General features: G+C 46.4%; 1 protein-coding gene across 4 annotated transcripts in view; it reads left to right on the plus strand.

Moving 5' to 3' along the window:
• Positions 1–329: 329 nt before the first annotated feature.
• The window catches only part of LOC139765934 (glycine receptor subunit alpha-2-like), a 330,653-nt gene continuing 318,060 nt past the window's right edge, over positions 330–12,922 (plus strand). For 3 of the 4 annotated variants that reach the window (XM_071693907.1, XM_071693912.1, XM_071693911.1), the window contains exons 1-2: positions 330–450; positions 1,727–2,124. The gene's annotated coding sequence lies outside the window, so the exon portion shown is untranslated. Of the gene's footprint in view, positions 511–1,726; positions 2,125–12,922 lie in introns of all 4 variants that reach the window. The other variant, XM_071693910.1, reaches the window with a different exon arrangement.

The raw sequence follows: 12,922 nt of genomic DNA on the forward strand, positions 1-12,922 counted from the left end.
TTATACATATGACAACTATATGTAGACACTATAATTGCTATAAGTAATGTAGTGTTAAAGGCAAAGCAAAATTTTCGCTTGTTTAAAGAACCGTCGGACGAACAATAGAAAACGCAATTAAGCTGGTACTATTTCATTTGATTCACAGTTAAAAGAGGCATCTAGCTGACATTACTACCGATGTGTTCAGTGGTGTTCCTGGGGCAGGGGTTGCCTGGGTGGGAGGAGAGAGAGAGAGGCTGGGAGAGAGAGAGAGAGAGAGAGTGTGTGTGTGTGTGGAGGTGTGCGGGACACCTCTGGTCCGTGGCCGCCCAGCAGGCAGTGCGGCAGCGACAGCAGTACCGTATAGACGCGGGTCCCGTCCCTACCCTGCTCACCGCGACCACCTCCACGCTCCCGTCCGCCGCCGGCCAGCGTGACCAACACACGCACGCTCGACCATCCTGCAGGGTACTGTGGCTTCAGCAGGAGGGTATTGCGACTCCAGCAGGGTGCTGTGGCTCTAGCAGGGTATTGTGGCTCCAGCAGGTTATTGTGGCTTCAGCAGGGTAGTGTGGCTCCAGCAGGGTAGTGTGGCTCCAGCAGGGTAATGTGGCTCCAGCAGGGTAGTGTGGCTCCAGCAGAGTACTTTGGCTCCGACAGAACACTTTATCCAGGCTAGCCAGTGTATACTGTGTCCAGCTCTGCTCAGGCTTTGGCCAGAGCTGAGGCAAGGTACTGCTGCTCGGGTCTGTGTAGGTGAGGTGGCCGAGTTGCCTGGATGTGGGTCATAGCAGTACGTACCCGGGGTGGTGTCTAGTTAGTTCGGAAAGGGGTACACTGGCCTCTGCTTTTCTCGCAGTATAATTGCCTCTGTCGGAGCACTGTGGTTAGTTTCGCCAGGGTGAGGGAAGGAATATTAGTTAGTGTTGTGGTCAGTTTTAGCAGGGTGCTGTAGTCGGTTCAGCCAGGGCACTGTCGGTAGTTTATCACAATACTGTGGCCAGTTTAAGCAGGGTGTTATTGGCACTTTATCAGAATACTGTGGCCAGTTAGACCTAGGCGTAGTAGGTAGTTTATCCTGGTTTATGAAATTACTATGGTCAGTATATCAGGTCATTGTCACCAGTTTGACCAAGAGCAGTGTGGCCAGTTTATCCAAATACTGCGACCACCTGTATCAAGGTATTGCTTCCACCTTCATTAGGGCACTTTGGCCAGCTCTCCTGGACTGTAACAGCTTCTATCACTGGTGAATTAGCCAGCTAACTAACCCTATCAGATGTTCTGTCCAGCCCTTCTGAGCAGTTGCCAATCCTACTGAGTGCCGCGGCCAGCTGAACTAGGGTACCGAGGCCAGCTGAACTAGGGTACCGAGGCCAGCTGAACTAGGGTACCGAGGCCAGCTGAACTAGGGTAACGAGGTGAGATGAGTGAAGGTACCGAGGACGGCTGAACTAGAGTACCAAGGCCAGCTATGTCAGGGTACCGAGGCCAGGTGAGCCAGACTACAGGCATACATACTAACAGCGTACTGGTGTCAGTCTCACTAAGGTAGAGGAGCCACCCCTGCCAGGCAGGCTACAGGGTAAAGACCCACCTCCAGGGGGACTGTGGCTGGCATTCTGCTAACTTTTACAGTTCGTGTGGAACTCCGCTACACACGATGATCTTGATGTCTATATAGTGTTGGAAAAAAAAGAGAGAAAAAAAAGATTCATTATCCTGAAGTACATGTTTCTGGCAGAAAGACACTGATCAGCAATGTAGTGAATTAAACAAACAGACTCTGAGACACATGTTGGTATGACAGTGGAGTGGACATCGTGCCTAGAGACGAGGCTTTGAAGGAATGGAGTAGAAACAGATCCGTAGGGGGGACATACATAGATACATCCAGCAGTCTAGAACAGCTGGACCACAACAGATGAACGAGCCCGTCAGAGTAAGGTGACAGAGGATCAGGCCATCGAGATAAGAAGCAGAACGTCTCCAAAACAGAGCGTGACGTTAAGCCCTTGACATTTAGCGATGACATTAGGACCAGTGGACGAGAGCGGCAGCAGAGGAGCCGAGCCCTGACCTGGGGGAGGAAGGGCTACCTGCCGCGTCCGTCGTCCACCCCTTCGCCAGCGACACCTACAGGTAAGTTCTTACTCTGTGTGCCTCACTGTCGTCCCAAACATACCTGTCCCCCTCCATTCGCAGAAATATCGGGACAACTTCTGACGGTGTGTCGTTGATCGTGCCACCTCCAGCGCTAACTCTGCTACTAATGTTCGACAGCTTCCTGACAGCGACCTGACCCTGTTGTCGAACACCTCTCAGCGTTGCCTTCTGTCTGTAGTGTCCTCGAACCCTTAGGACATAATCAAACTCCACTGCTAAGGGTGTTTCTACCCCCTTTATAGATACGTTTAGCAACCCCCTCACTGCGTTTAGCAGTCTCCCTCACGACATGTCTTATGCCCCGCCGCCTCCTTCTTCTCTTCAGCTCCCCGTTCACCTGGGTCTTCCAACCCTTCAGTTTTGAAAATAGTCACCTTCCGCCTCCCTCCTCCACATAGGCATGACACAGCCTCCTTCCCCGACAACCCTGGGAACCCAAGCCTGACAGTCCTTCCCTCAGGTCTGATAACAACCCCCTGATACAGGATGGACCTCCTCATATGTTTTGGGCTCCCTCCCCACTGGTCTTATATCGTAGTTCCCTACAGACCCGACGATCCTATCTACAGGAGTGGCCATGTTCTCCACAGCCCCAGTAGCCTCGTGTCCCACGGGTCTGATAGCTCGGGATACCTCGGTCTCTTCCTCTCTGAAGATCCGGTAGCTCGTTCTGGATGGTCTGTTGGTCCTCCCCCATCACACAGACCCGGCAGCATCTTTCACGGCAAGCCTGATAGCTTAGAGCTTTTTAGCTCTCCCTGTAGGTCGTCTGGTAGCTCGTTCGACGGGTCTGTTTGCCCTTACGTACTGTAAGCCTGGTGGCCTGGTCCCACAGGATCATTCGTCTCCACCAAAGGTCTGTACTAACCCTTGCCCAGAAGTGTGGTAATCTCCCGCTTGGGATTCCGGCAGCCACACTTTGCCAATCTGGTAAAATGTCTCCGTTTACGTTCAGTGATACCCCTCTCTACAGATCCAGTAGTCCCTCCGCACTGGCTGAAGCTTTCCGTAAGATGTCTTCCCCTTTTTCCGCAGGTCTGACGACTCTCTCCCTACGTGTCTGGTAAGCCCTCCCAACAGGTCTGGCGCTCTTGTCTGTCAGGGTAACCTATTCTCGGAGGTGTGGCAGTCCCTTGTTTACAGGCCTGGTCACCTGGCCTCAAGTACGAGGTTAAGCCATAGTGGGGGGAAGGTGAGGACACACTCATGAGTTGGACGGTTTCCCCCTTCCCCTGAATGAGACGTCTTTTAAAATCATGTATGGGAAAATTTGACGCCAAATGCAGTCTCCCACAAGCCTCAGTATTCTTTGAGAGGGGTGAAAATGGCGGTACAACAGATGACAAAAGTGTCAGTCAGCTTTGATCTATGCAACAGGCATGAAAAAAGCTTTTACCCTCACAGCTCAAGTTGTGTTTTTACACCCCCACCCCACATGAGCAAAGCTAAGCTCGCACCGCTCTTGCTTTTAGACGGCAGTAGTGCATTCATTAATTTGAGTATCAGTGTTTCGATGAAATGTCTTGCTTGTAGCGTCGGGCATTATTAATGATTTAATTACAGCACTGCAAGATGAGAGAGAGAGAGAGAGAGAGAGAGAGAGAGAGAGAGAGAGAGAGAGAGAGAGAGAGAGAGAGAGAGAGAGAGGCGCCGAGTGGCCCACACAACGGTGCCAACTCCGGTGAAATTCACAATTGTTGTACACTCCGGCCGCCGCCTGTGACGTGTCCTCCCGGGCTGCATGTAACGCACAGTGCTGCAGGACACAAGGGTGGGAGGAGGAGGAGGAGGAGGAGGAGGAGGAGGAATTCTAAGGTATTCCTCCAGGCTAGAGTGGGTCGCTGGTTACCTGTCCTAGGTGGGGTGGGGGTGTGTCACGGGATATCTGCCGGTGGGTCGCTGGACGCCTGCTAGCGGGTGCTGGACGCCTGCTGGTGCTGGGTCGCTGGACGTGTACTACTGGGTCATTTGGACCTTCTGCTGGTGGGTCACATGATGGCCGTTGGTGGGTCACGGGACGCTTGCTGGTAGGTCACGTGATGCCTGTTGGTGGGTCACATGTCGGTGGCTTGCAGGTCACAGGACGTCTGCAATAGTCCTAAGACTCAATTATTGATAAGAAATGGTTTCCAGCTTCTACTGTGCCTAGACGAATGGACGGTAATTTTTAAGCTTCAAAGAGAAGACCTTAGAAGAGTGTATTGTACATAAGAATACATACATACATACATTAGCGTGTAATACATTAACTAATTTATTGTATATTTCCTTTTTTTTCTCACATTTTTTTCTATTAGAAGATCAAAGGTGGGTTATGTTAGGGGAGGGGAAAAAAGCGAATAGGATCCCTCGTTCTTAAACTGACGTATGACCTGTTTCTTAAAGAACATTGTCGGATGACCCCTATATACTATGGAGGCTGAGTTCCCGCAGTCGAGCTCTGGGCGGAAAGAAGAAAGACATCGAACTAACCCCCCTTCCTCGAGCTGCTGACACTCACTCTATCTGTGGGACGGGGTAGCCCGTGAAGCTGGCGGGAGAAGGCATATAAACAGCTAAGGTATGGGGTTAATGAGAGGGCGAGAGCAGAGGAGCGGCCGGCACTTTAGTTGGAGGAGAAGTCTCAGGAATGTGTGAAACAGTGCGAAGAATTGTTTCCCGGACTGACGCGGATGAGAACTGAAAGTGGATTGCAAGAGATAGGTGATAGTTAGCGCCTGTGCATCTGGAAACCAGAGGAGTGAGGAAGAGAGGAGAGTGTTTTGGAAGGAGTTGAGTGAGTGCATCATCCATTATGATGCAAATGGAGGATAAATTTGAATGCACGAATGGGTTATGTGGCAATTGAGCGTATGATTAGGGGTCATGGGATACTCATTGTAAATGAAAATCGTGAACAGCTTGTCGTGTTGTATGCTGAAGAAAAGTCGATTGGGATACCTGGTTTAGAAAAAAGGGTATACATAGGTTTGCTTTTGGAGGTGAATGGGGTTTATGGTGAGCGGGCGGTACTGGATTATGCACTACATGGTAGGAGTGCAAAGGCAAGACCAATGGATGTGAATGTCCTGAAAGGGGTAGCTGGTGGGATGTCTGATCACTCCTCTAGAAAAAAAAAAGAGAAAATGACATGGGTGGAAAGAGGGTGGTGAAAGCAAGAGTATGGAGAAGAGGCTTGTTTACGGAGATACCAACAGAGACTTTGTGAAGAATGGCATAAGGTGAGAATGAAGTAGGTGGCACATGGAAGATGGGATATGGGCGTTTGAGAAAGGATTGTGATTGGTGGGTTGAGGGAGTTAAGTTGGGTGTGAAATACAAAAGAGAGGCGCAGGGAAGGAGTGCGAGTGACTAGGAGATGTGGAAGAGAAAGCGGGAGGAAGTAAAGAAGGTAAAGGGTTTGAAGATTAAGGCAAATATGATGGGATGGTCAGCAGCCTTACTTAAGGGAGAACAATAAACTGTTTTTGAAAGTGAATATTGTGAAAAGATCAAAAGGATGAATGGGGCTGATAGTGAGGAACGCAGATGGGGAAGCGGCAGCAGGCATGGGGTAGGAGGAAACCAGAATGAATGAAAGAGGCCCGAGGGTGAGGGTCATGCATAGAAAACAGTGAATTGGAGTGATGCGGTATGCAGGGAACGACGCGTTGTCAATAGACAGAACCAAGGGATGTATAGAGGTCAAGGCAAATCATAGAAAGCTTTTTTGGGCTTGGCTGTGCAATATACATAAGGGCTAGACAGTGGGGTGGAGCAAATTGGGCCGTTCTTTGCATATTCTTGGCGCTAGCTCGCTAAGCGGGAAACTACGAACTAGTATGAATATATGTACGTATAAAACCGCACGCACAACTATCCAAATCCTGGGCATTTTTGATGAGGCTCAGACAGTTTCAAAGCTGCGCTCCAATCATCAGCAGGTAAATGATGGACTCCGTGGTAATAAGTTTCTTGACAAGAATGACGATGATACACTCTCGCGGAAGGTGATTTTTCATTCCCGGTGTAACCATATTATATATATATATATATATATATATATATATATATATATATATATATATATATATATATATATATATATATATATACCTGGGAGTGGACATGAAAGCGGGTGGGATAATGTGAGCTAAAAATGAGTCATAATACGAAGATGGTAACACTGGTCCTGGGTGCACTGAGAAGTGTGTGTGTGTGTGTGTGTGTGTGTGTGTGTGTGTGTGTGGAGGGAGAGATCGTGTTTTTGTAAGGGTAAAAACTGAAGGTATATCAGTCCCGACGGTGTTGCGGTGATGGATTACGAGTCTTTTTGGCCCTGACCGCAACAGAGCGGTCGAGGGTGAATGTGTTGGGAATGAAATGCGCGAGGATAGTGTGTTGAATGTGTAGGATTGCTTGCTCGTGTAAGGAAAGGACAGGGGTAAAAGCGGGGTGTGGAAGTAAGCGTAGTATGACTGAGAGAGAGAGAGAGAGAGAGAGAGAGAGAGAGAGAGAGAGAGAGAGAGAGAGAGAGAGAGAGAGAGAGAGAGAGAGAGATTGCTGACCAGGATGTGCTGAAATGTTCCAGACTTACAAAGAGAAAGGATGAGGGAGAGCAAAAAAGAAATTCTAACAAAAGAGGATCTACCGTTTGCAAAAGTGATGGGAGTAAGAGGGAGGGACGGAAGGGTGGGGTAGAAATAGAAAGGTGGAGTGAAAGAGGCTTTGGGTCGCCCGGGACTAAACATTGAGGATAGTGTGAGTCGATCAGCGATGGAGGGAATGGGCCTGGGGAAACTGCGGAATGGGTGTACGGGTGCTTGGCTGCTGATGGTGAGCTCTGGTTACGTGTGGTATACAGTGCATGATGGTCAGACACTGTGGATGTCAGCAGATCAGCTCATTCTTCCCTCTTCCTGGCGCTGTCTCACCAAAGAGGGAAACTGTAGATAAACACATTATATATATCTTTCTTTCTTTCATACCATTCGCCATTTCCCGCGTTTGCGAGGTAGCGATTATATATATATATATATATATATATATATATATATATATATATATATATATATATATATATATATATATATATATATATATATATATATATATATTAATTCAGTTCATAATTACCTCAGAACCTTTTTTCCAAGGTATCCTATAGCCCGAGGCTGCGGTACACTCAGAAGCAGGGACATACGAACTCCTTTGAAGTGGGAATTTCTTTGACGAGACGTAACTCTTTTTTGTTCAACTGGTGACGATGCAGCCTGGACAATGGTGACTTTTTCACTTGCAGTGAAAGATCGAGCTGATGGAGTTCGGTAATATCTATCTATCTCTTTATCTATCTATTTATCTATCTATCTATATATGGGAAGCCAGGTAGGAATTATCGTTGTTCCGTAGTTTCACCCGGTGTCCAGGTGACGTGTTCCTTCATCAGCGGGGTGGCGCTCCGTAGCATCACCTGGTGTCTGAAGAACGCGTTCCTATTCTCCCTCACCCATTCTGGTCCCCCCTCACACCCACTCTGCCACCTTCTTTCTACCCACTCCTCCTCCTCCTCCTCCCGCCCTACACCGACTCCGGTCCTCCTCCTCCTCCTCCTCCCGCCCTACACCGACTCCGGTCCTCCTCCTCCTCCTCCTCCCGCCCTACACCGACTCCGGTCCTCCCACTTCCCTCGCGAGCCAGGCCATCTCGCCACCATTGTCCCCCGGGTGTTCAGCACGTCAGTAACATTGCTAGAGGCGGGAGGCTGGCTGGCGTCGGGCACCTTACCACACGCAGTAATTGCTCCAGTCACCTCACCCTGTCCGACCAGCCCTCCCCTCGTACTCCCTCGTTCATTATCGCGACGTGAAGGTGAACTGATGAACCCATGGTAAGGTGAATAATATTAATCATAATGACCACTATAATCATTTATGATTATAATCATTGTACGACATACGTAAACATCGCACACACTTAAACGGTGATGTTGGTAGATGCATTAGTAATAATGGTATATATATATATATATATATATATATATATATATATATATATATATATATATATATATATATATATATATATATATATATTCATACTTGATCGCCTTACTCGTGTTAGCGGGGTGCCGTCAGGAACAGATGGCTGAGCCACAGGAATATGTCATTACTCAGTTTTCTCATTATTATTATTGATATTATTATTATTATTATTATCATTGATATTATATGATGATGATGATGATGATGATGAATAATGATGATAATGATAGATTATGATGATAATAGCGATAGTGATATTGTTTCTATTACTTCCGCTTTTAATAGTAATGATTATTACGATGAATACGCCAACCTTCACAAGTGAATACAGTTTTCCCATTCGTTCATACATCTTGTAATATCTTGATGCCAAGACTCATCGTAGCCAGGTTGACGATACAGTGGTTACTGTAACTGTACCGACCACAGAGAGGAATATCCCTGACATGTCTTTCCAACATTGGCTGAAATATACTGAGGAAAATGAAAGTTCCAAAATGAATGATTTTTTGTGACTTTTGGTAATATATCTTCTTTGACCTTTGACCTCATGAAATATCCTTCGAAAGACATAGGCAGAAAACTAGAACTGATGCTTAGGTGTACTGAATAAGAGTACATGACGACCAAAACCTCACATTAGTGGCCCTTCGCCCCTAACGAAAAGGAAGGAGTGGCTGCGTGTTGTTGACACGTTGGAAATATAAGTAATAAAGACGAGATTAATGAATGATAAAGATGGTTGATAATCATTAAACACATAAAATGATTTTGGGGGTTAACGATCGTAATGATGACACGAATAATAGCAGCTTAAATTGTCATTTCGACTGTGGTAGAAACAATGTGTGTGTCTGGTGCCCAGTTACCTTTTTGTAGTTAAATTTCATGAAGGATTTCCAAAACTTAATTTGAAGTATAATTACTTTTTAATGTAATAGTCGTAAGTCGGTCCATCCGTTTATCTAGTCCTACGAAACTATTGGCTTCAAAGAAAGGAAAGTGGAAGGTTAAAATATCGGGGGACGGAATATTTTCTTTATTACCCCAAACCTCGCGGTGAAGAATATCTGTTCGTCGGGAAAGATATCAGATATTTTGAGGATACTTAGGGAGTTTAGTTGTTAAATTTTGCTCACGTGAGTCAGCGCCTCAGAAACGAGAGTAAATATGCGAGATGAAAATTTATGACTGACATACGGGGAGCAATGTGTCACCCACTACGTGTTTCCAGTGTTGACACAGCGACGAGTACTCCAGTGCACACAGTATCAAGTCCTACAGTAGACACACAGCACGTAGCGCTAAGTCCTCCGCTGTGTGTAGTAACCGTGCTAGTATGTGAGTGTACCTGATCTACAGGTGTGTACCGTGTTAGTATGTGAGTGTGCCTGATCTACAGGTGTGTACCATGCTAGTATGTGAGTGTACCTGATCTACAGGTGTGTACCGTGCTAGTATGTGAGTGTACCTGATCTACAGGTGTGTACCGTGCTAGTATGTGAGTGTACCTGATCTACAGGTGTGTACCGTGTTAGCATGTGAGTGTGCCTGATCTACAGGTGTGTACCGTGCTAGTATGTGAGTGTACCTGATCTACAGGTGTGTACCATGCTAGTATGTGAGTGTGCCTGATCTACAGGTGTGTACCGTGCTAGTATGTGAGTGTACCTGATCTACAGGTGTGTACCGTGCTAGTATGTGAGTGTACCTGATCTACAGGTGTGTACCGTGTTAGTATGTGAGCATACCTGATCTACAGGTGGGTACCGTGCTAGTATGTGAGTGTACCTGATCTACAGGTGTGTACCGTGTTAGTATGTGAGTATACCTGATCTACAGGTGGGTACCGTGCTAGTATGTGAGTATACCTGATCTGCGGGTGGGTACCGTGCTAGTATGTGAGTATACCTGTGGCCAGATGACCTGTACGGACGACCAGGTGTGCGTGTTGTGTGTGTGTGCGTGTGTGTGTGTGTTCAGCACCTTAGTCCTTCGGGAACAGGTGAGGCAGGCATCAATCCAAGCTAAGGGAAGAACAAGAAGAAGAAGAAAAAAATCTATATCTTGACTGTAAATCGATGTCACCCCGACCTTGTCTCCCTCCCTCCGTCCCTGGCAGTCGCTCGTGCTGTCATATGATCGAGGCCCAGATGGGTTCAGCCGGCGGGAGCGCCATGACGGCGACGATCACGGACCTAAGCACAGAACTTTGGGGAAATCGAGTGAGTCTGGGATTGTCAGAGAGAGAGAGAGAGAGAGAGAGAGAGAGAGAGAGAGAGAGAGAGAGAGAGAGACGGACGGTCGGTCTACTGGCGGGAAGAATTCGCCCGATCTCAGTGCGAGTCGTGGAGGTTCCTTGCAGGTGAGGAAGGAACAGCCTCGTATCAACCTCCCCCCACAACACGACGGAGTCGGTCTTCATACCCCGCTAACTACTCCCGCTCTCCTCAGTCTTCACCGGTTTCTTTAAGGTCTAATGCAGCTCTGAATGTCGGCTGCCATTTGTGACGATAGTGTCTAAAATACTTTTTTTTTTCTTGAGATTTTCCTTTGAACAGAAATCGCTACGACGCTGACCTGCGACGTGTGTGTGTGTGTGTGTGTGTGTGTGTGTGTCTGTGTGTGTGTGTCTGTGTGTGTGTGTGTGTGTGTGTCTGTGTATGCAGTTCTGAGAACCTGTTGACCACCTTCTCATACTGTCCTCCTCCGTGTTTGTACAAAGTGTGTGTGTGTGTGTGTGTGTGTGTGTGTGTGTGTGTGTGTGTGTCGCCTGGCCTGGAGCCTTGACCTTCTCCTCAGCTTCCAACCCGCCTCAGGCTGGGCTGGGCCAGGCCAGCTGCTGCTGTATAAATGGAACGTCCAGATGGGATATGCATTCAAATCTACGGTCGAATTCAGGTCGAGCGTTCGTCACCCGAGAATGGCATCGGTAACTACGTTTTATATATATATATATATATATATATATATATATATATATATATATATATATATATATATATATATATATATATATGTAATATATATTCCTATGAGTCCACGGAGAAAATGAAGTAGGATAAGTTCCCCGTGGACTCAAGGAAAATTGTGATCCTTTCCAATATATATATATATATATATATATATATATATATATATATATATATATATATATATATATATATATATATATATATATATATATATATATATATATGATTTCGCAACTGCTGCTGCTGTTACTACTGCCCCGAACACTACGCAGCTGCTTTCATAGCTGCACGATCTCTCCGTTCACTCTTTTGCATCACACACTCGGCCATCAGACAGACCAGTGATCCATTTGAATGACGCATACAACGGCGGTGTTGTCCTAGTTAGCTGTTGGGTCCTGCACACACACACACACACAGACACACACACACACACAAAAGTTGATGAAACTCAACCCTAGTTTATATAAAGTGATTAGGACGGGACACTGAAAGAAGGCCTCAAAATGTATATTAATAAGAGATAAGCTTCAGGAGTCTGTGTGTGTGTGTGTGTGTGTGTGTGTGTGTGTGTGTATCGGGTCGGCTATTGTGGCGCATAACATTATCTCTCAGCTCACGTGACGAGTAAATAACAGCGTACGTTTATAAAGTTCTGTTCCTTTTAGATACTGGAGAAAAAAAGAAATCGCTCTAGTCTACCCTCAGTAACGCTGTTATTGCAGCGTACGGTAAAACTCGGCTGCATTTGTAAGTGTAGCAGCAGAAGCTGGGCGGGAGCTAAACCTACTAGCTCCTCCACCAAAGAAGCTTGGAGGAGCGAGTTCGCCCAAGTCCACTGTTTGAGAGTACGTCCTCATCACTCACTTGCTATGTGGTCCTGAGCCCCTCCTTCCATGGACAAGACAGACTCTAGGCAGTCATCGTCAGTCCGAATGCAGAGTGGCAGGTATATATATATATATATATATATATATATATATATATATATATATATATATATATACCGTGGCCTCCAGTGTTGCACTAAATACCGTTCGTCGATGCCAGACACTTCGGGAGGGAAGTTAGCAAAGACCCGCGGGTTCCCGAAGGTAAATGTCAACTGCCAGAAATATCCCGGATCGATCAGCAGGACTTAGCCTGAGGGTGTTTACCTGAGGCTTATTAGAACAACGGCACAACGGAAACCAGCACAACAGAAACCCGGCACATCGGTGACCGGACGCAAGGCGACCGACCGGCAGAGCAGAGATCGGACGAAGCAGAGCGACCGTGCAAGAGATGCGGTGCAACAGAGATCCGATGCAATAGATTAACCTGGGCAGAATACTTATTCCAGACGCATGGAATAATGCTAATCAGTCTCGTAAATTTGGGTGTACTTTCCGGGGTGCGTGTGATTATGTTTTGTGTTTTACTGGCAAAGATTTTACACTCGCGCTGCCTTGTGTATTTTAGTGTGTGTGTGTGTGTGTGTGTGTGTGTGTGTGTGGATATTTGTACGGTATGGGAATGGATTTCTAAATTTGCATGAACTCATTTCTTTTGTGTATACGTATGTGCGTGTACATGGTGAAAATTGTATTGCCAATTTTTGCTTGAGTAAATACGACATTAGGAAAGAAGGATTTTGAGAAATTGCTTTCATTATATTGTAATGTATCGATTTCTAGCGAAAGATTTCCCATCTTTTACAATAATTATGAATTATAAATTGATATCAGATTTCGATGGAAATAACTATATAAGTGGATCTGCAATAATTATAAGGAA

The sequence above is a fragment of the Panulirus ornatus genome, chromosome 56 (assembly GCF_036320965.1).
Source record: "Panulirus ornatus isolate Po-2019 chromosome 56, ASM3632096v1, whole genome shotgun sequence".
Classification (NCBI taxonomy): Eukaryota; Metazoa; Arthropoda; class Malacostraca; order Decapoda; family Palinuridae; genus Panulirus; species Panulirus ornatus.